At 47.3% G+C, this 25,137-nt stretch overlaps 1 protein-coding gene across 4 annotated transcripts in view; it reads left to right on the top strand.

Annotated features, from left to right (window-relative positions):
• RET (ret proto-oncogene) overlaps window positions 1-25,137 on the top strand; it is a 262,367-nt gene that overhangs the window by 73,792 nt on the left and 163,438 nt on the right. The window contains exon 1 of one of the 4 annotated variants that reach the window (XM_060285975.1): window positions 20,681-20,724. The exons of the other annotated variants lie outside the window; for them this stretch is intronic. The gene's annotated coding sequence lies outside the window, so the exon portion shown is untranslated. Of the gene's footprint in view, window positions 1-20,680; window positions 20,725-25,137 lie in introns of those variants that run through there. 4 annotated transcript variants of the gene reach the window in all.

Below are 25,137 nucleotides of genomic sequence, written 5' to 3'. Positions count from 1 at the left end.
GGCCAAGAAGCACATGAAAAGCTGCTCAACATCACTAATCATTAGAGAAATGCAAATCAAAACTACAAGAGGTATCACATCACACCGGTTAGAATGGGCATCATCAGAAAATCTACAAACAACGAATGCTGGAAAGGGTGTGGAGAAAGGGGACCCTCTTGCACTGTTGGTGGGAATGTAAATTGATACAGCCACTATGGAGAACACAATGGAGGTTCCTTTAAGAACTAAAAATAGAATTACCATATGACCGAGCAATCCCACTACTGGGCATATACCCAGAGAAAACCATAATTCAAAAAGACACATGCACCCCAATGTTCACTGCAGCACTGTTTACAATAGCCGGGTCATGGAAGCAACCTAAATGCCCATCGACAGATGAATGGATAAAGAAGATGTGGTACATATATACAATGGAATATTACTCAGCTATAAAAAGGAACAAAATTGCGTCATTTGTAGAGACTGTCATACAGAGTGAAGTAAGTCAGAAAGAGAAAAACAAGTATCGTATATTAACGCATATAGGGGGAAGCTAGAAAATGGTACAGATGAACCAGTTTGCCGAGCAGAAACTGAGACACAGAAGTAGGGATAAAACGTATGGACACCAAGGGGGGAAAGTGGCAGGGGATGGTGGTGGTGGTGGGATGAATTGGGAGATTGGGATTGACATGTATACCCTGATGTGTATAAAATGGATGACTAATAAGAAAAATAAAAAATAAACAACAACAACAAAAGTCGTGGGGGAAAAAAAAAAGAAGAGTGTCATGTTCAGAACCATCACTGCTTTCCAAGGGGCTCTGCTGCTCCCAGGACAGGGCATGAGGTGGAAGGCACTCAGCACCCGAAAACCCGTGCGCAGACCAGGCCCTCTTGTCCGCCTTCCCACCCCACTGCCTTGTCCTCCCATTAAGATTCAGGCTGGCTTGGCACATTAGCTCATTTCTTTTCCAGTAAGTGACTTGGCTGCTTATGTATTCTCCTTGCAGCACCAATGCCAGACACATTTCTCAATCCTCCTCCGCTGGTCAGACAAGGCCAGGAACAGACCGTTTCCACCTTCCTTGCATCAATCTGTCAGGCTGAGGCAGGTGGCTCTGCTGGAAGGCCACCACCCTTGTCCCCGGCTGTCCAGGGGGCTATGTGCCTTCAGCTCCAGTGATGTCAGGCGGATACTCCACCTGCGGACGAGAACAGCTGCCTCTCTGGAGTGTGACTCTTCTGATCAGAATCCCAGTATGCATAATGGGACCATGACAGTAGCTGGCAGCTCTCCGCGTGCGTTCACGGGAGCGGGCGATGTTCTCCAAAGCCTCTGAAACAACCAACATTTTCACCCCCTTGGCAGAGGGGTAAACCAAGCCCTGCTGTTCCTTCTAGTTGAGTGAGGAGGGTCTTGGGTTCCTGTCCAACTCCGGTTCTAATGGTAGGTGACCTGAAGTGGAGATGCCAGTGCAAATATTTGACCCTGGTTTCCCATGACTGGGATCTTTAAAATCCCGAGAGAGTGCTGAGCCCAGTTACCTGATTTCATTTGCTTTATTCATTCCTTGATAAGAAGTGGCCTCCCTTCAGTTTTAGGGCCAACTTATACGGCTGGGTTTGAGGGGAGGGCAGAGAGAACCAAGATACCTAAGGTGGGATTGCACCTCAAGAAGCCTGTCGTGTGACTGAGGAGGTCAACTTGACTGAACAGCACCTGAGACTGGCCCTTCCCACACCTCTGCCCACACATCCCCCAGGGCTCCTGGGCAAATGCAGATCCTGGTCTGGGGGGCTGGGCCAGGGCGAGCTCACGGTGCCGATGGCTGGCTGCTTCAAGGACACACACTGAGGAGCAGGGCCTGGAACGACCTCAGTGCTCAGAGGCTCATTTTCAGGAAGGTGCACCCAGGAAAGGGGAGGTTCTGTGCACGCAGCTATGCTGGGAGGACCAGCTGGGGCCCATGACTGGGGCTCAGAGTGGGGAGCGGGTGGAGGCAGAGCCTTCTCCCCTGCCCTCTCCTGCCCTCTCCTCCTCCATCACTTCTCACACGCAGCACCCTGCCGATGGCAAATGCTCCCAGGTGGCCCGTGTCAGCCCAGGGGGTTGTAGGGGACCTGCCCCACTTGTGGCATTAGCCCGGCTTGTCCTGCCACTCACTCCATGGACCTGGCTCTGCACCACGGTCCTTCTCGAGGCAGCACACGTTACCCCACTGGCCTTTGCTAGAGCAGCACCATCAGGGAGACATGGGGAGGGGCGTGCTGTGTTGTCCCAGCACTCTCCTGTGAGTCCCCAGAGTGGCTGACAAAACTAGGGGACACGTCAGGGTTCCTTGGCAACTCTTCCTCTCTCTTCCTCTTCGGGCTTCTTTATTTTATTGTCTTTTACTTCCTTCCCACGCCCATTTCTCATCACCCAGTAAGGAGCGCACTGTGCTGGTCCTCAGGGTCCCAGGCCTCCCCTGGTGTAGCCTCATGGGTGCCTTAGACGCTGGCTTATCTTAGGGCTGACTCCATACTTCCCTACATGCATGGTTCTAAGGAGCCCCCAGACTCAATCAGCAACATTCATCATTCTTACATCTACGACTGCTCATGGCTCACCCTAATCCCAGAACTCCTGTGAAAGGAAGCCCTGGGCCTCTTGCTCTTCCCAGAGGCAAAAGGGAGAGGTGGGAAAAGTGATTCCAACAACATCTACTGATTGCTTGATAGAAATGTTATTAGAACAGTCTTGTGCAAGGTCCTGGCGGATGGGGTTGGGGAGGGATACAGAGTCAGATCAGATCTGGCACTCTCCTGCGAGGACTACTCTTTGGGGGAGAAGGAGAGTACTTGGCTGAAACATGAAGGGAATAATAAAGAAATGATAGCCATCTGGAATGAGTCATCCTGACGGAGATCAAGAAAGGTTTCATGGAAGAGGCAGCATTTGAGTCTTAGGGATTGATGAGTTAGAACTGAAGGGATTGATGAAGAGATGGGAGAAGGCACTCTGGGCTGGAGAAGGGCTGGAACAAGGCGAGGAGGCCTACAAGACGTGCTGTGTTTAGAGAGTGTGTGAACGCTGGGGTGTGTGGAGGGTGCAGAGAGAGATGAGCCCAGGCTGAGAGGTCAGGACCAGGCTCGGGATGACCCGGAGGGCAGGTGAAGCAAAGGACCTGTGTCCTGGAGGCAAGCAGGAATGACGAAGCCTGACAGGGTGCCTGTCTGGGGCTGAAAGGACAGGTCCAAGGAGGCACTCGAGTGTTGAAGGAAGAAATGATCGGACCTGTACTTTATTATTTTTTTTTGGCTGGGCAGGATCTTAGTTCCCCGACCAGGGATCTGAACCCATGCCCCCTGCAGTGGAAGTGCAGAGTCCTAACCACTGGACCACCAGGGAATTCCCTGGGACCTGTACTTTAGTTAGCTCTTCTCAAAATGTGTCAGATGAGAAAGGACTTCATGATCAAATAGATATAGGAAATGCTGCATGATGCCCAGTTAAATGTTTATTTGCTGCAAACCTCTCAGAGCCTTTTATCTGGTGAACCTGCATTAGAAATTGAGAAGAAAGATTGGCAGCAAGCAGAGGGGAGGTGGGGCACAGCCTTTTCGAATGTACATGACAAAAGACTTTGTGGGTTACTGATCCCTGGGAACGCACTCCTGTGAATTGCCGCTCCCAGGGGGCCGTCATTCCAGGCCTGTTGGAGGGTGGGAGGGGGGATGTGGTCACGGGGAGAGCTCAGAGCCTGTTCCTGGGGATGCTGGGAAGGTGAGTGGCTAGTGGTCAGGGTGGGATCCTCCCTGGGGTGAAAGCTGGTCACTGTGTGGTTCCTACCCTTGGTGGGCCAGGGTACCTCAGAGGATGACAGTCGGACACAAGAGGCCTAGGGGCTGCAAATCAGAGTGGGACTCAGGTTCCTTAGGTTCCTGCAGAGCACCAGCCAGGCAGACCCTGGCTGAGGCCCCATCCCTGCCGTTTCCTTTCTTTTTTAAAAATTTATTTATTTATTTTTGGCTGCATTGGGTCTTCGTTGCTTGTGCATGGGCTTTCTCTAGTTGCAGCAAGGGGGGGCTACTCTTGGTTGCAGTGCGCAGGCTTCTCATTGCGGTGGCTTCTCTTGTTGTGGAGCACAGGCTCTAGGCCTGCAGGCTTCAGTAGTTGTGGCAAGTGGACTCAGTAGTTGTGGCTCCCAGGCTCTAGAGCACAGGCTCAGTAGTTGTGGCACACGGGCTTAGTTGCTCCACGGCATGTGGGATCTTCCCGGACCAGTGCTCGAACCCATGTCCCCTGCATTGGCAGACGGATTCTTAACCACTGTGCCACCACGGAAGTCCCCTGCTGTTTCCTTTCTTTCTGGTCACAGCTCGCCTTTTCCAGGAGGGAGAAGCAGAAGGTTGTCCTGCCAGGGCCATATCAGTGTTCCTTCCTTCCGGGGGCTTTAACCCATAGGACCCTGAACAGCTTTTTTGGGGTTGGCTCCCCTCAGTCCCCAGGCTCTGTCACCTTGGCAAACGGCTGTGCTCAAAGAAGAAAGACCTCCCCAGTGGGATCCTAATCTTGACCATTTCTCTCTAAATGGATAAAAGGGCTCCTGGCACAGGCCCTGCTTTCATTCTCTGATCTCCTGTCCTCCACTCCAACCCCAGACTCACCTCTGGCCCCAAGCCCTTCATCTTCCCCTCTCACTGCTTCTCAGCATCCAGGATTTGGTCTTTCCAACTCTGTCCATAGTCTGCCAGTGCTCCATCACCAAAGGCAGGAAGCTAGATTAGTGAGGTGGGGAGTATGGGGAGTGCGGGGGGGCCTCTGGGGTGGGAGGGCTGGGCCAGCTGGACGGTCCTGCAGAGAGGGGCGGATCCTGCGGGGAGGGGTTGGGTCCTGCAGAGAGGGGCGGGTCCTGCGAGGAGGGGCGGGTCCTGTGGAGAGGGGCGGGTCCTGCAGAGGGGGTGGGTTCTGCGGGGAGGGGCAGGTCCTTCAGGGGCCGCTGAGAGGAAAGCAGGTACTCCAGCCCTCCTGTAGCACGTAACCGCTCACCCAAGCACCCTGGATGAATGCTCCGCCCTGATCCCTTGTTGCTGTTCGCAATATATTCGGCACAGTTGCCACCCATGTCCACACGCTGCCCTGGGGCCTTCGTGCCCCCGTGTAGACAGGTCTTGACGTTCGGTCTCCACCCAGCAGAGTGATGCCCGCGGTGCTTGCTCATCCGGGTACGGTTGCTTGTAGCTGCGGGTTTCTGCTCAGCGCCGTGCGCTCCGGGCAGGGCTCTCTGGGCCTCAGCGCGCAGCTGGGCGCCTTCCGCCGTCAGTCCCTGCTGCCTCCGATGCGGGAACCCTCCTTAGGGAGCAGTGCCGTCCTGGGTGGTGACCTGGCCTCTCTCTGCAGGAAGCATAGAGGTGACCAGTCAGATCCCTGAGGCAAAGGGAAGTGAGGGCCAAGTTGATGGCACAGGAGGGGTCCTGGGAAAGCCCGGGAAGCCACGACTGCGAGGGGGAGATGGGGCCGTGGGGCTGAATTTTACTGAACAGCAGGATGCTGTGGGCTGCCCGTGGGCAGGAAGAGGCAGTGAAGGCCCAGGTGTGCAGTGACGGGAGGTGCGAAAGCGCGTGTGGTGCCTGGGAGCTGTGAGGCCACCACCCCCAACATCCCAGACCTCAGCGCGCCCCCTCGCCCGGGTCTTAAGGGGACATGGAAGGACACACTGCATACTTTGAGCTTCACGGGTGCGACCAGCTGTCTCCTCCCCTCCCTTACACCTGCTCTGTGGCAGAGGAGGCAAGGGCGGCTCTGAGTGGGGTCTGGACTTCTGTTCTGGAGAACCCTGTGTGGGAGGGGGTGGGTTAGAGGGGAGAGGCTGGAGGCAGCAGAGGAGGAGAATGGCCTGCAGGTGGAGGGGAGGCGCCTGGGCTGCAGAGGACAGGTAGGGGCCGACCTCCAGCCCAAATAGGACTCTGAAAAGGGAAAGTGTCTTCACAGCCTTTCTGTGGAAAGGATGCACCTGTAGAGAGCTGGATGCCCTTTGCCTGCAGTTCCCACGTGCTCCCACATGCTGGGGCCTGGCGCCCACGCGGCCACACAGTCACACACACTCAGAAGCAGCCAGCTGTGCACAGACCCTTCCTGAACTCGGAGCTGGGGTCACAACTTCGGACAGCTGCGCAAGCCTTTGTCCTCCAGCCGCGGCCCCTTCAACAGCCAGCAGGAGCGTTCCTGGCACAGCCCTGCTGTTGACGCCATCCCTCACCCCACCTCCCTGATGAGTTATTTGAACTTCTGACGCCCTCTACCTGCAGGACAAGCCTGGTGATGTCACCGACTGATGTCACCGGCTGCAGAGGAACAGGAGTATGCTTCAGTTTCCCTGCCCTTGTGCACCTGGCCAAATGCCCAGGTATGCACTCCATCCCCCCTGCTGCTGGAGTGCAGTGGGGCTGGTGGGCAGCCTGAGGTGGCAGGTGGGGAACCCCTGAGATCCTGATGTCACTCCGGCTCAGGCTGCAGGTGGAAGCTCTGAGCCAGGCCTCAGGAAGGGCACGCTCCAGCTGCTGCGGGGCAGCTGGGTGGACAGGGACAGAGGCTGCCCTCCCCCTCCTCCCACACGGTGGATGGCTCCAAGGAGGTGGATAGGCCACATGTCCACGTATCTCTGTTCGGGTGCAGGTTCCCTGGCCTTTGACTCCCGCTGGGCTCAGACATCAGGAGGCACCAGCAGGTAGCAGAGAGTGACCTGGAAGCATTTCTTCTCCCAATTCCTCCACCATCAGGTTGCCATGGATGGAGGTACCCTCTACCAAATGCCCAGCTTCTGTCAAGCCCCGTCTCTGGGGCAACGGCCACAGCCTGCCCTTGTCCCTTCACACCTGAAGAGCTCACTGCTCTCTGCCCTCCCCCACCTTTATGAATAGACTCTCTATTATCAGATGTCCCTGTTCGGGTGTGCCGGGGTCCTGACTGGTGCCACTGGTTGGAGGCTGCTTGTTCTCCCATGGCTCTCCTTGGATTTATTCCATGCCTTTGACAGACATTCACTGAGTACCTCCTGGGTACACCAGGCCTGTATAGGTGCCACTACAGGGAAGAGTAAGACTTGGGTCCTGGCCTGTGGTAGGCTGAGCCACAGCGGGGGAGGAGGTGGGAGGGAGAGTCAGGGGCCTGTGATCCCAGTTCCCCCAGTGTGCTTCCCAATATCCCAGTGCGTGTCCCAGGAGGGGGAAAATGGGACCTGTTGGCAGTGTTGTGTAGTAGTCCCTAAATCAGCTGCATCAACTGAGAACATAAGTCACCGTCCAATTATTATTTTATTTTATTTTTCATCCAATTATTTTTAATGACAGTCCAGCACTGTCATTTCTCATTTTTTATCAGGATGGTCAAAAACCCATCTATGATGAGGATAGATTGTCCTCCCATCATTTTTGTCATGCTCTGGTTTTGCACGTGGGACAAGAGACTCACGCAACATGGGCACACACGCACACCAGCATGCAAAACAACATTCTTTATTTCTGTAGGTACAAATGTGTGTGCACAGACGCACAAATGGTCTAGAAGCAGCCACACCAAATTGCACCTGTGCCCCCTCTGGGGTTGTAGATAGTAGCAAAGAGGGGATTTAATTTGATCTATAAGGTCTGAGGGTTTTTTTTGTGGGGAGGTTGGTATTTTTTTTTGTAAATCAGTACAGGTTCCTGGATTGGATTTTTAATTTCATTTTATTGAAGTATAGTTGATTTACAATGTTGTGTTAGTTGCTGGTATACAGCAAAGTGATTCAGATATATGTGTGTGTGTATATATATATATATATATATTCTTTTTCATAATCTTTTCCATTACAGTTTATTACAAGATGATGAATATAGTCCCCGTGCTATACAGTAGGACCTTGTTGTTTATTTTATATATAGTAGTTTGTATCTGCTAATCCCAAACTCCTAATTTATCCCTCCCCCACCCTTTTTCCTTTTTGGTAACTGTAAGTTTGTTTTCTGTGCCTGTGAGTCTGTTTCTGTTTCCTAAGTTCATTTGTGTCATGTTTTAACTTCCACATATAAGTGATATCATATGATATTTGTCTTTCTCTTTATGACTTACTTTGCTTAGTATGATAATCTCTGGGTCCATCCATGTTGCTGCAAATGGCATTATTTCATTCTTTTTGATGGCTGAGTAGTATTCCATTGTGTGTGTGTGTGTGTGTGTGTGTGTGTGTGTGTGTATACCACATCTTCTTTATCCATTCCTCTGTTGATGGACATTTAAGCTGTTTCCATGTCTTGGCTATTGTGAATAGTGCTGCTGTGAACATAGGAATGTATGTATCTTTTCAAATTATAATTTTGTCCTTGGCATATTTTGATATATGCCAAGGAGTGGGATTGCTAGATCATATGGTAACTCTATTTTTAGTTTTATGAGGAACCTTCTTACTATTTTCCATAGTGGCTGCACAAATTTACATTCCTACCAACAATGTAGGAGGATTCTCTTTCTCCACACCCTCTCCAGCATGTGTTATTTGTAGACTTTTTTAATGATGGTCATTCTGACCGGTGTGAGGTGGTACTTCAATGTAGTTTTGATTTGCGTTTCTCTAATAATTAGCAATGTTGAGCATCTTTTCATGTGCCTGTTGGCCATATGTATGTCTTCTTTGGAGAAATATCTATTTAGGTCTTCTGCCCACTTTTTGATTGTTTTGTTGTTATTGTTGTTGAGTTGTACGAGCTGTTTGTATATTTTGGAAATAAGCCCTTGTCAGTTGCGTTGTTTCCAAATATTTTCTCTCAGTCCATAGGTTGTCTTTTGTTTTGTTGATGGTTTCCTTTGCTGTGCAAAAGCTTATAAATTTGATTAGGTCCCATTTGTTCATTTTTGCTTTTACTCGTATTGCCTTGGGAGACTGACTCTAAGGTCTGAGTTTTTAACGAAAAATGTATTCATGTATTCCTTGAGTAATTAAAAGGTAATAATTTAAAAGAAAATATAATGAGGAAAATATTCAGAAATAGGACGCCTATAATATTAAAAGTATATAGAATGCTCGGAAATTGTTAAAAAACTAAACACATAAATAACTAGGACTACCACATGGTCTAGTAACTCTTATCCAATCAGATCTGTTTAGTCACTGTTTCCTGACCTGATGGTCTGGGGAGAGGAAGATGGACTCAACCTTCTATCCCAGGAGGGGCTGGCCCTCTGAGAGCTGAGAGAGGGGCTCGCCCAGTCAGGGGAACACAGGGGAGGTTTCCAGGGGTGACTCTAAGCAGAAACCAGAAGGCAAGCAAGGCATAGGTGGAGGTGGGGATGGGAAAGGGGAGAAGTGGTACCAGCAAAGAGAGAAGTATGAAATAATCCCATAGGTGGAGGGACCCAAAGCTTCCCCTACTTTCCTGTCCTGGAGGAAAGGGCCCAGTCCCTGACCTTTGTGAGCCACCACCCTTGCAAGGGAGGCCCTGTGCCATACTTCACCACTCACTGGCTGACCAGGGCACTCACTCCAGTCTTGGATGACGGACGTGGCCCTCGAGGTCTCCACTGGGGGTGTCCTTGGAAAGCTGGGGTCATGGAAACGAAGGCTGCACGCCTTGGCCATCTTCTTTCTCCAGGGACCCTGTAATTACAGCTGGTGATAAACCTACTGTTTTTCCAGATTAGCAGCCTTAATACCTCATGAAAGCCATTAACAGGCTGGTGCAGTGGATACACATCTTTAGATGTAATTAGTAATGTTGTTAGCCTAATCCATAATCAATACTCGGGTAATTGCTTCCTTGGGTTTATATTTGGTCCTTGGGGTCTCGATGCCATGAGGAACATCCATCTTCAGATGTGATAATGAGTGTGTGTCAGTCACCGGCAGCCCTGCTCACCCAGGACCCCTCAAGGGACAGCTCGGTGAGAAGACACTGATGGCCAGACAGTAGGCTTTGTCCCCAGCGTACACCTGGGACCCTTTGGAGGGTGTGGCTCCAGTGAATCCTGGGTCCATCAAGGACTTGGGTTCCTACTCTGGGACTAGAGGGTCTATTTCAGAAACCAAGTCAAAGGGTGTGGTCCCAGGGCCTGGGAAAGGTCAGACCCCAGGCAGTGCCCCCTGCATTGCCACCCTTCCAGAAGAATCTGGGGAGGGTACTGAGGATGATCCCTTGACTAAAGGTTCTGAGACATCATATCCTTCACATTTTTCCTGCTCGTGCTCCCTCAGCCCTCCCCCTCAAAGCCCAGCACACCATGGCCTGCCTCCCCCGCTTGCCGGAGCACCCAGGGCTGAGCCCAGCACTGTTTCCTCCATCTCTGAGGCTGGCGACAGCAATGGTGGCTCAATGTCAGGCCAGAGCGGCAGAAGAGGAGCCTGTCGAAGGCGATCCTTATGAATGGGTTCTCATCTGACTGTAATTGGAATTAATATTGAGGCTCCGCTTCCAGGAACTTCCCCAGAAGACAAATCCAGGCTACAGAGGTCTGGGCTGGAATGCTCCAAGAGCCAGCCATAAATCTCTCCCCAACATGACGATGCACAAGCTAATTGCTCTGGAAGCACACAGCATGTCATTCTGCGTCCTCCCAGCCTCTATTCCCTCGCTGGGAATGGGGCCAGGGAGAGGTGGACGGGAGTTGGCACAGTCACCGTGAAGGAAAACATTTTAATTCATTTAATTATGAGGCTCTCAGAAAACCGAGCTCTGTTTCTTCTTGAGCTGGTCAAAGGAAATGAGAAATGACACTTTCCCACCCCGCCTTCCCCTTGGCTGAGTTGGAAGTGCTGGATGTGGACAGCACCAGGCTGAGTGCATCCAGGAGCAGGTCCTGGGGGGCCAGCTGTACAGCCTGAGCAGGCCTGTACCCCCAGCCCTGATCAGCGCTCTCTCTCTCTCTCTCTCTCTCTCTCTCTCACACACACACACACACACACACACACAATCAGCATTATCTCCTTCACTTCTCAATGTACAAGGTTTCATGTTGGATCTACCCTAAGTGTGCGTTTGATAGATGGCAAGATAGTAACAGACATGAAACTTCAAATAATAATCATAAACTTTGAAATAATAATCCATAAACCTTTAAAGGATAACCATAAGCCCTTCACCAGGATACCTGTACCCATCTGTCCCTCTGTCTATCCATGACATGTGATATATGTTAGTGCGTCCAAAACGTGCCCCATTTAGCTACTGGGCACCGTTAGTTATTGAGGATGCAGGCAGGGCTTGGGTTCCATTCTAAGTGCAGGACATTAGGGTTTGGAGCAAGAGTTGCCCTGGTTGATACTTTTAGAAGAGTCAGTCAGAGGGACCCTGGATACCAGACTGAGGAGGTAAGACTTTCTCCTGGAGGAGAAAGGAAGGGGCTTTTCAATAGGGAACTGACAGATGGTTCTTGCTTATCTTTGGCCCCTTGGCCTGCCCAAGTGCAAATCCCTGCAGGCCTAGCACCTGGCAGCCTTGGGAACTTGCCCGTCCTCGGGGAGCTCATGTACCTGTGTAAGCGCTAGGTGGTGCCGACAGCAGAGCTCCACTCCTCCCTGGGACAAGGTCTCCTTCTGCGGTTCTCCATTTCCTTCTCTTCAAAACAGTATAGTGAATGTACACTATCTGACCCTGAATGTATACTTTAAAAAGTTTAAAATGGTGAATTTTAGGTTATGTGTATTTTATGACCGAAATTTTATAAAAATTCAACACCCATTCATGATAAAATTTTCAGAAAAAAGAACAACAAAGGGGAACTTCCTGAACTTGATAAAGAGCATTTACAAAAAACCTACAGTTAACCTTATACTTTTTTGGGTACTATCCTTTACTTACTAGGTATTCCTTCACATTTACTAGGACTATTCCTAGCTGAAAGAGAGCCTTCATCCAGATCCACAGTCAGCACAGGCTGCATTAAGTTCTCAAAGTAATTTGCTAATTAACAGTAGCAATAATCTTGTGCATTGTTTCCATCGTTTTTATTAATTTCTTTTGTCTCTACCTCTCTGGGATTTTTGCATTAACACATGAATTGAATAAACATTCTTCATTATATATATTGTTTATTAATAATTTAAATAGTGTGTACCATTAATTTTACTCACAAGTACATTTTAAAATTGAAAATGTGTCCTAGATTTTCCTTTAATAGAAAGGAATTACCCTCATAGGGTGAGAGAAGACTGTAAACTATTCACTTATAAAATTTTAAATGTATTTTGTTTCTGTAAGAACCAAAATTTAAGTACAGTTAACATTATACTTAATGATGAAAGATAGATGCTTTCCTCCCTAAGATCAGGAAAAAGGCAAGAATGCCCACTCTCGCCACACCATTGTACTGATGGTTCTAGACAGTGCAATAAGATAAGAAAAGGAAAAAAAAAAAGATAAGAAAAGGAAATAAAAGTCATTCAGTGTGGGAAGGAAGAAATAACATCATCCCTCTTTGCTGGTGACATGACTGTCTACATAGAAAATTCTAAAAATATGCAAAAACCCACCAGAGCCTCTTAGAACTAATGAGTAAGTTCAACGAGGTCACAGGATGAAAGATAAACAAAATCAGTATATTTCTATATACTAGCATGAAAACAGGAATACTGAAATTAAATTTAAAACAGACCTACTGTATGATTCATCAGTCCCACTTCTAGGTATATATGTGAAGGGAATGAAATCAATATCTTGAAGAGATATCTCCATTCCCATGTTCATGGCAGCATTACTCACAATAGCCAAGATAGAGAAACTACCTAAGTGTTGAAAATAGATAAAGAAAATGTTATATGTAATTATCCATAAAAAAGAAGGAAATCCTCCATTTGCAACAACATGGATGAATCTGGAGGACATTATGCTAAGTGAAATAAGCCAGACAGAGAAAGGCAAATACTGTATGATCTCACCAATATGTGGAATTAAAAAAAAGTCAAACTCAGCGAAGAAAAGAGTGGAATAGTGGTTTCCAAGGGCTTGGGTGGGGGTAGGAGGAGGAAGTAGATAGATGTTGGCCAAAGCATAGAAACTTTCAGTTATAAGATGAATAAGTTCTGGGGGTCTAATGTACAGCATAGTGACTATAGTTAATAATACGGTATTGTATACTTTAAATTTGCTGAGAATAGATTTTTAAGCTTTCTTACCACATACACACAAAAAAGGTAACTGTTTGAGGTGATGGTGTATTAATTAATTGTGGTAATTATTTCACAATGTATATATATATATATATCAAATAATCATACTGTATACTTTAAATATAGACAGTTTTGTCAATTATGCCTTAATAAAACTGGAGAAAGTACAATACTACTTATAATCACTAAAATAAATTTGTGTAAATCAAACAAAACATGTGCAGTATTTGAATGCTGAAAAGTACCAAACACTGATGATAGAAACCAAAGAAGGTTTAAATAAAGGGAGATATGGGAATTCCCTGGCTGTCCAGTGGTTAAGACTCTGTGCTTTCATTGCTGGGGGCCTGAGTTTGATCCCTGGTTGGGGAACTAAGATCCCACAAGCCGTGCGGTGTGGCCAAAAAAAAAAAAAAAAAAAAAAAAAAGTTTGGATAAATAAAGGGAGATACATATTGTGTTCGTGGATTGGAAAACTCAACATTGTAAAGATACCTATCAATTCTTCCCAAATTGAGATCATTCTAAAACTTATATGGAAATTCAATGGAACTAGAATAATCAACAGAGTTTTGAAAAAGAAGTATAGAGTAGAAGGAATTAGTCCACTTGATTTTAAGACTTATTATACAGCTACAGGAATCAAGACTGTGGTACTGATAGGGTTAGTTACATAGAGGAATGGAACAGAATATAGAACCCAGAAATAAACCCTCACAAAAAAGCCCAACTAATTTTTGACAAAGGTGCAAAAGTAATTCAGTGGAGGAAAGATAGCTTGTTCAACAAATAGTGTTGGAGAAATCAGACATTCATTGGCCCAAAAAACTGAACCTCAACCTAAACCTCACATCTGATAAAAACATTAACTTAAAAAAGATGATAGACTTAAATGTAAAACTTAACACTATAAATCTTTTGAAAACAATAGGAGAAAAATTTCAGGATCTAGGATTAAGCAAAGTGTTCTCAGACTTGACACCAAAAGCACAATCCATTAAAAAACTCAATAAACTGGACTTCTTCAAAATTAAAAACTTTTGTTCTTCAGAAGATTCTATTAAGAGGATGAAAAGAAAAACAAAACAACAACAACAAAAACCTTATGTAACGGGGAAAAAAAAGAGGATGAAAAGACAAGCAATAGACTGGAAGATATTTGTAAACCACATATCTGACAAAGGAAAAGTCTAAAATATACTAAGAACTCTCAAAAGGCAACAATGAAAAAACTAATCGAATTAGAAAAGGGACAAAGGACATGAAGGGACATCTCACCAAAGAGATGGAAAATAAGCATGTGAAAAGATATTCAACATCACTGACCATCAGAGAGATGTAAATTAAAACCACTACACATCTATCAGAATATCTCAAATAAAAACAGTGAGAACATCAAATGCTGGTGAGGATGCAGGGAAACTGGATCACTCATACATTGCTTGTGAAAATGTAAAATGGTAAAGCCACTCTGGTAAACAGCTTGGCAGTTCTTTAAAAACAAAACAAAACAAAAACAAAAAGTCCCCCCTAAATATGAAAATACACTGTGACCCAGCAACTGCATTCCTGGGCATTTATATCTGAGAAATGAAAACTTATGTTTGCGCAAAAATCTGTACAAGAAGACACATAACAGCTTTTTTGGTAGTAGCTGAAAATTGGGAACCCCCAGATGTCTTTCAATGAGTGAATGGTCAAACAAACTATGGCAGATCCATACCATGGAATACTACTCAGCATTAACAAGGAACAAACTATTGGTCCATGCATCAGCCTGAAGGAATCTCCAGAGAATTATGCCAAGTGAAAAAAACCAAAGCCAAAGTTACCTACTTTATGATTCCATTTGTACAACATTCTTGAAATGGTAAAACTATAGAAATGGAGAATAGATTAGTGTTTCCCAGGGGTTAAGGATGGAGTGGGGTTAAGGGCCAGGGAACTCCTCTCCTCAGGGGAGCTGGGAGGGAAGTATGTGGCAATAAAATGGCAACATGAAGGATCCTTGTGGTGATGGAAATGTTCCATCTCTCCACTGTATCTGTCAATATCCTGGTTGTGCCATTGTAGTATAGTTTTACAAGATGCTATCATTGGAGGAAGCCAGGTAAAAAGTACATAATAAATGTACTAATAAATTTCTCTGTATTATTCATTAGAATTGCATGTGAATCTATATTTCAAAATAAAAAGTTTAATTTAATAAAAAAGAAAGTACTAAAAAGAATTGCCTAGATTTAACAAAATCAAACCAATCTGTGAATTTAATGCCATCTTATAAAGCATCAAAACAAGGTTATCTTTGATGACTTAATTTTTAAACTTTATCCAAGCAATCTGCATACATTGTCCAAAACATTTAAACCTATTACAAGGTTTGTAAAGAAAAATGGCAGTCCCCTGCCCTAACACTCTCCATCCCCAGAAGCAACTCATTTAGGTTTTTTGGCTCTTCCATCTGTCATTTAGTTTCAGATTCTAAGAAAAATGTTCACATTGCTGTTTCTTGATTTTTCCATTTAGATGTTAACTAAATGATGAATCTCCTTCCAAGGAAACTGAGAGTTTGGTTCTGCTTACATCCCCTTCCCCAGCCCCACACTTCCAATGGAGTTATCTCACAATATCTTCGTAAAGTAATGTTTTCTTTTTAATATCTTTTACAGCTGAGTCAGATCCTTTTCTATTCGTTCATCCAGTCATGAAATGAATGTTTATTGGCACTTACTATGTGCAAGGCACTGTTCCAGGTACTGAGGACACAGCACTGAACAAAGCAAATGAAATGCCTTGCATTGAGGATCAAGGAGCTGAATAAGAAACAAATATTTTTCTAGTGTTAAGCATTACAGAGGATCAGGGGATGGGGCGCAAAATGCTCTTGAACAATAAGCTAACCACAAAATACTGTATAACAGATGAACTGCCAAGAATTTACTACATGAATTGTAAAAGGAATACGTCAATACAACAAATACTTATTGAGTATCTACTGTTATTCCTAGTGCTGTGTTAGAATCTGTGGGTTCAAAATGAGTACTAGTCCTTGCCTACAGAAGCCCACAATATAGAAGTAATTCTCTGTGTCAGGTATTTCCTTGAGTGTTGAATGCTGTCAATCATGTTGTAACTTCCATGTTTAGGTCAAGAAGTACCAGTAGCAACATCTCCTTTTGGTGGAAATTTGACACTCATGATTTTTTTTCTATTAACTTTCATTTTTTAATTTTTCTATTATCATGCAATGCCTCTTTTTTATTGAAGTATAGTTGATTTACAATGCTGTGTTAATTTCTGCTTTACAGCAAAGTGATTCAGTTATACATATGTATACATTCTTTTTCATATTCTTTTCCATTATGGTTTATCACAGGATACTGAATATAGTTCCCTGTGCTATACAGTAGGACCTTGCTGTTTATCCGCCCTATATATACTAGTTTGCATCTGCTCATCCCAAACTCCCAATCCATCCCTCCCCCACCCCCCCGCCTTGGCACAGTCTGTCCTCTATGTCTGTGCATCCGTTTCTGTTTTGTAGATAGGTTCATTTGCGTCATATTTTAGATTCCACGTATAAGTGATATCATATGATATTTGTCTTTCTCTTTCTTTTTTTTTTTTTTAACATCTTTATTGGGGTATAATTGCTTTACAATGGTGTGTTAGTTTCTGCTTTATAACAAAGTGAATCAGTCATACATAAACATATGTTCCCATATGTCTTCCCTGTTGCATCTCCCTCCCTCCCACCCTCCCCATCCCACCCCTCCAGGCTGTCACAAAGCACCGAGCCAATATCCCTGTGCCATGTGGCTGCTTCCCACTAGCTATCTACCTTACTGCGTTTGTTAGTGTGTATATGCCCATGACTCTCTCTCGCCCTGTCACAGCTCACCCTTCCCCCTCCCCATAACCTCAAGTCCGTTCTCTAAGAGGTCTGCGTCTTTATTCCTGCTTTACCCCTAGGTTCTTCATGACATTTTTTTCTTAAATTCCATATATATGTGTTAGCATACGGTATTTGTCTTTTTCTTTCTGACTTACTTCACTCTGTATGACAGACTCTAGGTCTATCCTCCGCATTACAAATAGCTCAATTTCGTTTCTTTTTATGGCTGAGTAATATTCCATTGTATATATGTGCCACATCTTCTTTATCCATTCATCCGATGACGGGCACTTAGGTTGTTTCCATCTCCAGGCTATTGTAAATAGAGCTGCAATGAACATTTTGGTACATGACTCTTTTTGAATTTTGGTTTTCTCAGGGTATATGCCCAGTAGTGGGATTGCTGGGTCATATGGTAGTTCTATTTGTAGTTTTTTAAGGAACCTCCATACTGTTCTCCATAGTGGCTGAACCAATTCACATTCCCACCAGCAGTGCAAGAGTGTTCCCTTTTCTCCACACCCTCTCCAGCATTTATTGTTTCTAGATTTTTTGATGATGGCCATTCTGACTGGTGTGAGATGATATCTCATTGTAGTTTTGATTTGCATTTCTCTAATGATTAATGATGTTGAGCATTCTTTCATGTGTTTGTTGGCAGTCTGTATATCTTCTTTGGAGAAATGTCTATTTAGGTCTTCTGCCCATTTTTGGATTGGGTTGTTTGTTTTCTTGTTATTGAGCTGCATGAGCTGCTTGTAAATTTTGGAGATTAATCCTTTGTCGGTTGCTTCATTTGCAAATATTTTCTCCCATTCTGAGGGTTGTCTTTTGGTCTTGTTTATGGTTTCCTTTGCTGTGCAAAAGCTTTGAAGTTTCATTAGGTCCCATTTGTTTATTTTTGTTTTTATTTCCATTACTCTAGGAGGTGGGTCAGAAAGGATCTTGCTTTGATTTATGTCATAGAGTGTTCTGCTTTTGTTTTCCTCTAAGATGTCTTTCTCTTTCTGACTTACTTCCCTTAGTATGATCATCTCTAGTTGCATTCATGTTGCTGCAAATGGCATTATTACGTTCTTTTTGATGGCTGAGTAGTATTCCATTATATATATGTACCACATCTCCTTTATCCATTCCTCTGTCGATGGACATTTAGTTTCTTTCCGTGTCTTGGCTATTGTGAATAGTGCTGCTGTGAACACAGGGGAGTGTGTATCTTTTCGAATTACAGTTTTGTCCGATATATGCCCAGGAGTGGGATTTCTGGACCATATGGTAACTCTGTTTTTCGTTTTTTGAGGAACCTCCATACTGTTTTCCATAGTTGGCTGCACTGTCTCTTCTTGTTAGGATTTTTAGTGGAGCTTTGATTAAAATGCTTCTTTGATATTATAGCAGAGATAAATATTTTATTTTCTAATTTATATTGTAGTTTTCCTAAAATATCGAGAATACTGAATAAAAAAACCCTGAATTTAAAATTTAAAAAGAGAACAGTATTTTTTTTTTTTTCGCGGTACGCCGGCCTCTCACTATTGTGGCCTCTCCCGTTGCAGAGCACAGGCTCCGGATGCGCGGGCTCAGCGGCCATGGCTCACGGGCCCAGCCGCTCTGCGGCATGTGGGATCTGCCCGGACCGGGGCATGAACCCGTGTCCCCTGCATTGGCAGGCGGACTCTCAACCACTGCACCACCAGGGAAACCCAAGAACAGTATTTTTTTAAAGGTGACAAGGTGTAGGAACAAGGAAGGAAAGAGAATAACAATTCTAACATAAAGGTACATAGGAAGCATCTCAAGTTTTTTTAAAAAGGCAATGGAGGAAGCTAAGTCTCGTACGTGTATAAACTGCTGACCTCGATTGATACCTTGGGGATACATCTTTAAGCCAGTTGGCCTATTTATGTATTTCATGTAACTGTGTCTCCACTTCCCCAGAAGTGTTTATCTCTTGTTTCAGAGAAACAGAGGCATTGGAAATCAAGGAGAAGTTTGTGACAGACAGAACTATAGGATCTCTAGCATCATAGCAAATCCAACAGTTGGTTGGATTACCTTTCTTTGTAGTGGCCTGAGATATGTGAACGATAACATTATCTTTCCAGGCCAGGGTAAATCAAAAGATGTACAGAAGAATGATAAAGGCCTTTACGGTGTTAGAATTAGGAAAAGGATGGTCAGAGAGGGAAGGAGGAATGAAAAGAAACATTCTTGATCTGACATCTTGTGAGGAAGCAGCCTACCTTGATGTCAGCTATGTCTCTTCCTAGTCAGTTTGATTGGGAGATCTTCAGCATTTGCACAGTTTTTAATGCCATGGGCTTGTCTGTTAGAGATGTGATCGTGTCTGTGTGTTGAAATACAACATGGTTTGATCTAAAGGTTTAGCTAACTTCTACCATTAAAAAACAAACAGGGCTTCCCTGGTGGCGCAGTGGTTGAGAGTCCGCCTGCCGATGCAGGGGACGCGGGTTCGTGCCCCGGTCCGGGAAGATCCCACATGCCACGGAGCGGCTGGGCCCGTGAGCCATGGCCGCTGAGCCTGCGCGTCCGGAGCCTGTGCTCCGCAACGGGAGAGGCCACAGCAGTGAGAGGCCCGCGTACCGCAAAAAACAAAAAACAAAACAAAAAAAACAAACCCCAGACCCAATGCTCAAGTATTTGGGCTTTTTTTTTTTTACTGTCGCTTTGATCCAGTATTGAAGACACAACGTTCACCTTGTAACAGCCCTTCTCAAAGAATTTAGGAAACAGGATTACTGAGAATTGCCAACCCTCAGATCCTTGCAGCATTTGTGTGTGTGTGTGTGTGTGTGTGTGTGTGTGTGTGTGTGAAACAGATGGTGAAATAGAATGGTACAGGTGCTTAAAAGGGAAGAGTGTTTGCACTTAGCTTTTAAATAAACATAAGGATGCAGAACACAGTACTTAAAAATTGAAGTAGAATTTAATATCTGCGTGGTTATTTCGTTTAGGTAATATTAAAAGCTGAGATGCAGAAGTAAATCGGTGTCAGGGATGAAGTAACAGTTTAGATAAAATGCTGCTGACTCTGGTTCTTATTCATCCCAGCAATTTTTAAACCCTCCCTGGGTCTCTCTGCAGAGCCTTACTGACCACTAGCAGCGGCCAGCTACAGGGAGGGCTGGCGGAGGAGGAGACACTAGGGGACTGACAAGGGTGGGCGAGCCGTGCGGGCTTCTAGAGGGAGAGCTTATCGAGGCAGAAGGAACAAAAAGTGCCAAGGCCCTGGGTAGAAGTAAGCTTGGTGTGTCCCCAGGCCAGTGTGATGGAGCTCTGCAAGCGAGGAGAAAACCGGAGGAGATGACAGCAGACGGGGGTCGGCGGGGAGGCCAGCTCTCCGTCTGCCCTTGCCACCCAGGCCCGCAGCTCCTGGGAAGCCAGGCTCACTTCTCACTGGCGCCCCGCCCCGCCCCTTGGCTATAGCTAAGGTATAGCTTTTTCCATTCTGTGAAGTCAGGTACTACTGCTTACCCTCCAAATTCCCATCTCCCCAAATTCCACGACACCTCTCATCTGCTGTCCTGTCTTCTCCCCACAGAGCTCCATCCTGCTGCTCACCTCCCAGGGGTACAAGCTCCCTGCCTGAGGGAGGGGCAGGGACAGCGAATGCTAGCGAGCCCACCTGGAGGCCTGAGGCCTTCGGTGGAGGCGTCTCCAGGGACGTGGAGCGCGAGCTGAACGGGAGCAAGTGTGGAGGAGGTGAGGATGCCGCGTTCCCAACAGCTGGGCCATGTTGTCCTTGTCACGCTCTGCTTCCCCAGCTGGGGCTATTTTGGGGCAGGCTGCAGGGACCTGCTGCGGTAGCATCATGGGTGGTGAGAGGCAGGCTCGCCTATCTCCTCCAGCTGGCTGGGGACAGGGCCAGGCTGGTCCCAGCTCAGGCTGGGCGAGGGGTCAGCACCCCTGGAGGAGAGCCGAGGGGAGCCCTTGAAGCCGGGAAAATCAGATCCCTGTCAACACATGCCTCCGAGGCACTCAGTCTAGGGAGGGGACAGGTGTCCAAGCAGACACCTGCCAGGCCGGGTGCCGGGTGCACAGCATGCCGTAGGCCATAGGCAGTGTCCCCGGGGTGGGCAGGGGTCTGGGGACAGGCTTCAGTACAAGCCAGCAGTTGACTGGGACAAAAGCTGAGGAGTTTGTCAGGCTGAGCGGTGCTGGGCAAAGAGCAAAAGGCAAGGAAGGAGACCCTGGGACTCTGTGGAGGCCGGAGCCTCTCCTGGGGATGCGCAGCCATGTGGTAGGGCCAGGGGTCAGGGGGCTTCCATCAGGGCCATCGCAGTGGAAGCAGCAGCTTTCCTCGGCACCAGGCAACCCTTACTGCCACCGGGGATGTGGCCTTCCCTCCATCTGAGGAGGTGGGATATGTCTCCTGGCCAGTTTCACCCTCTCTGTCCCAGAAACCACTACCCTGATGACTGGGTGAAGCGCTATCAGTATCAACCTTTTGAAAAGTCAAAATGCCCCTCCTTGGGTGCAGGGAGCCAAAGGGAAAAATAGAAAAGACACGATTCCCCACTGTGGTCTCCAGTCCCATGGCAGAGACTCGGGGTCTGAGCACAGAGGCCACGTGGTACCCACAGCAGAGGGACAGCAGCAGGGGCTGTGACAGCCACAGCCAGTCGGAGGGCTCTCCCTCGCCGTGGTCACTGGGACAGAACCTGCTGCCGTTCCTGCCAGGGGCTGGCCTTCTCCTGGAATCCAGCAGAGGAAAGGCACCGCCACCTGCAACTCATACCACACATTCACTAAGCGGGGCTGGCAGAGAACGACTCTGAACTGCCCCAACTCTTAGGGAGGCTTTGTGTGAATTCAGAAGAGGAAACAGCCTGGAGTCAGGGTGGGCTGTGGGCCGGGTGGGCTCTTGGCCCCGATCTCCCGGCAGGTACGCTGGCTTGGGGCATGGCCCCCATAGCTGTGTGCGGTGCCCCTGTATGGCAGGCCCTGTGGGGCTCCTGAGCAAGCCGGCTTCCAGACCTGTGACTTCTGCAGGGCCCAGTCTTGGCTGGCATCTTAGCTCCCAGGAGCAGGGCAGCCCTCTCCACCCCAGGGGACCTTTCTCCTTCTCTCGGGGGAGCTGCAGCCGTGCGGAAGCAGCTCCAGCCCCTGGCGAGGGTGCTCACGTCCCCTGCAGGAGTCAGGGCCAGGCTGGTCTGAGGGAGGGAGGCGGCAGGTGTCTCGGCCTTGGTGTGGTCTCTGCTCTCAGTGGCCGTGGCCTTACTGCATGTGTCCCAGCTGGTGTGGTGCCATTGCATGCGCCTCACTCTCTCGCCCAGTATGCAGCTTCTAGCAAATTAATTGCATAATTAACTGGAAGCGACATGTTGCCACCCAGGATGAATTTGGTCAAAAAATATTTTCTTCTGAAAAACACAACAGAACCTAAAAGTTGCCCAGGGACACCTCCTGCTTGGGCCACCCCAAGCTGTGACTCAGTTTTTTGGAGAGTGTGGAATCCAGAGGCAGCAGGCTGGCCAGGCACAGTTTCCCTCCAGGGCAGGTGAGCTGGGATTATCCAACCTGTCCTGGCACTGCCAGGGCCCACAGACCGCCCCCCTGCTGCTTCCCACAGCGGACCAGAAGCCTGCCAGGGCTGCCTGGGAGGCTCCTGTTTGCAGACAGAACTTGCAGGTGGCCTGACTTCAGGGAAGCCATGATGGTCCCACAGGGAGCACAGGCCATGTGATATGGGATCCCGTGAAAGGCCCTCCTGACCCTGTCTGAGACATCAGAGAAGACCCACAAAGGACCAAAGCTGAGCTGGGTGTGACTCTGCAGGCTGGAGACACAGGTGTGGGCAGAAGGACAGGTGAAAGGAACAGCTGCGGCAAAGCTCCTGGGCAGAAGTCCCTGCCGACCTGTGCAGGGGATCAAGCAGGGGCTGGAGAGAGGACGGGGCTGGCACAGGAGGACTGGGCTCAGCCCTAGATCCTCTAGACTGAGGTTCCCAGGTGCCTGGCCCTGTGCCAGCATGGGACTCGGACAACTGGCTGCATGTCCAGTGGTGTGTGGGAAGAGGCAAGAGCAGGGACACTTTGACCACGTGTGGTTTCCAGGCTTCCGTGCACAAAACCACACCCCTACTCTGGAACACATGTCTCCCTGGGTGGGTTAATCAATGGGGGTGGTCAGAAACTCAGTCTTCCTACCTTATAGTTTCCTTAAATCTGGGTCCCCGCCTCCTGCTGCCGGGGCCTGTCCAGCCTCCGCACGCCCTCCATCTGACCCCTGGGTAGGTAGCCAGCCCTCCGTGCCTTCACTCCCTCCTCTGGCCGAGTGGAGCATCTGAGCGCACTTCCGGGCCCTTCTCTCTGGTTCCAGGCTTCTCTGGATCACACAGAGAGGTGAGGGCACAGCCATGGTGGGCACTGCCTTCTCCTGCCACCAGTCGGTGGGTGCTCTGGGGGTTCCTGCATGAACAGAGCAAGTGGGAGCTCCCTGCACCCCACCAGCCCTGAGTCTCTCTCAAGGGTGGTGGGGCAAGACGGGAGTCACATCCACCTGGGCTTGACTGTGGACACTGCCTTTGGCCAGCGTGGGACCTTGGGCAGGTCACTTATAGCCACTGAGCCTCGGCTTCTTCATCTATGAAAAGGGGTGACGCCCCCCACTGCTCAGGGTGTGTGTAGGTAAGACAGCAGTGTATGTAAAACACCTGGGATCTGGTAGGTTTTTATAAACGGTGGCTGTCTAGTCATTACCTGAGTCAGTCAGCTCTCCAGCTATGCAGCTGGAGACGCGGCCTTCTCTAGGGCAGGGTGTCACAAACCATAACATCCCTGGAGGATTTGTTAAATACAGATGGCTGGGCCAATATCATGTGAAGGGGTAGACTGTGATCAGATAAAGATATATACCCTAAACCTTAAAACAAACAATAAAATAACACAGCAGAGTTATAGCTCACGAGCCTAAAAAGGAAATAAAAAGGAATCGTAACAAATACTTGATTCATGCAAAAGAAAAACAGGAAAAGGGGAACAAAAACAGATAGGGTTCCACTTCTGCAATACCACCATGAGGACTTTCATGAAAAGTGCATTTCTGTTGTTCTAAGCCACCGCGTTTGTGGTATTTTGTTAAAGCAGCCACGACAAGCGAATACATATTTTGGCACTGGGAAGTGGGGCGCCGCTATAACAAATACCTAAAAATAGGCAAGTGGCTTTGGAATTGGATAGCAGGTAGGGCCGGAAGAATTGTGAGAAGCATGGTAGAAAAATCCAAGATTGCTTTGAACAGACTTTGGTATTTAAAAATACCAAAGTATTTTTACTTTGGTAAAGATACTGCTGTTAAAGATTCTGCCTGTGAGGGCTCAGGTGTGGAAAGCCTGCATTGTCTTAGCGAATCCACGTATCATCATAAACAGAACGTTGGTAGAAATACGAGCATTAAAGGAACTTCTGGTGAAGGCTCAGAGGGAAATGAGGAACATTTGGAAACTGGAGGAAAGGCAATCCTTGCTATTTGGTGTCAGGAAACTTAGCTGAATTGTGTGTTTCAGAGTGTACGGAAAGCAGAATTTGTAAGCAATGATCCTGGATATTTAGCTGAGGAGATTTCCAAGCAAAGTGTGAAAGGTGCAGCTGGGTTTTTTTCTTGCTGCTTATAGTAAAATGTGAAAGGAGAGAAATAAACTGAGGAAAGAACTGATAGGCAAAAAAGAACCAGCACCTGATGAGTTGGAAAATTCTCAGCCTATCCAGTTTGTAAAAGCTGCTAAAATCAGGGAATTTTTGCTGTTAGGAAGCGTGCTGTGGAGGGAAGGCCAAGGGTGTGGCTGAACAACACTCTTTTTTTGAATGCAGGGACTAGCTATAAGAATTTCCAACTGCATTCCCAGAACCAGGGTAGAAGTATTGGAGGTGGTGCTCAAGTTTCCACCTATAAGTGGTTGAGGGTGGAGCCAGAGGAAAAATAACCTTTGACCTGAGCCGTTCTGTGTGAACTTGAGTTACCTTTACATGCTGAGTAATACCTCAGAGGCCTCTACATTCTAGATCAGAGTCTAGTTCCTCTCTGGAGGGCTTGTCATCTATTTTGCCCCCTTCTCTATTTGTCTCTTATTTATGTCATTCTTGGAATATGATTTACCATGTATCATGTATTTCA

This window comes from Globicephala melas, chromosome 16 (genome assembly GCF_963455315.2).
Source record: "Globicephala melas chromosome 16, mGloMel1.2, whole genome shotgun sequence".
Classification (NCBI taxonomy): Eukaryota; Metazoa; Chordata; class Mammalia; order Artiodactyla; family Delphinidae; genus Globicephala; species Globicephala melas.
Note: the sequence above shows the minus strand (reverse complement) of the source record. Positions and strands in the feature narration are given on the sequence as shown.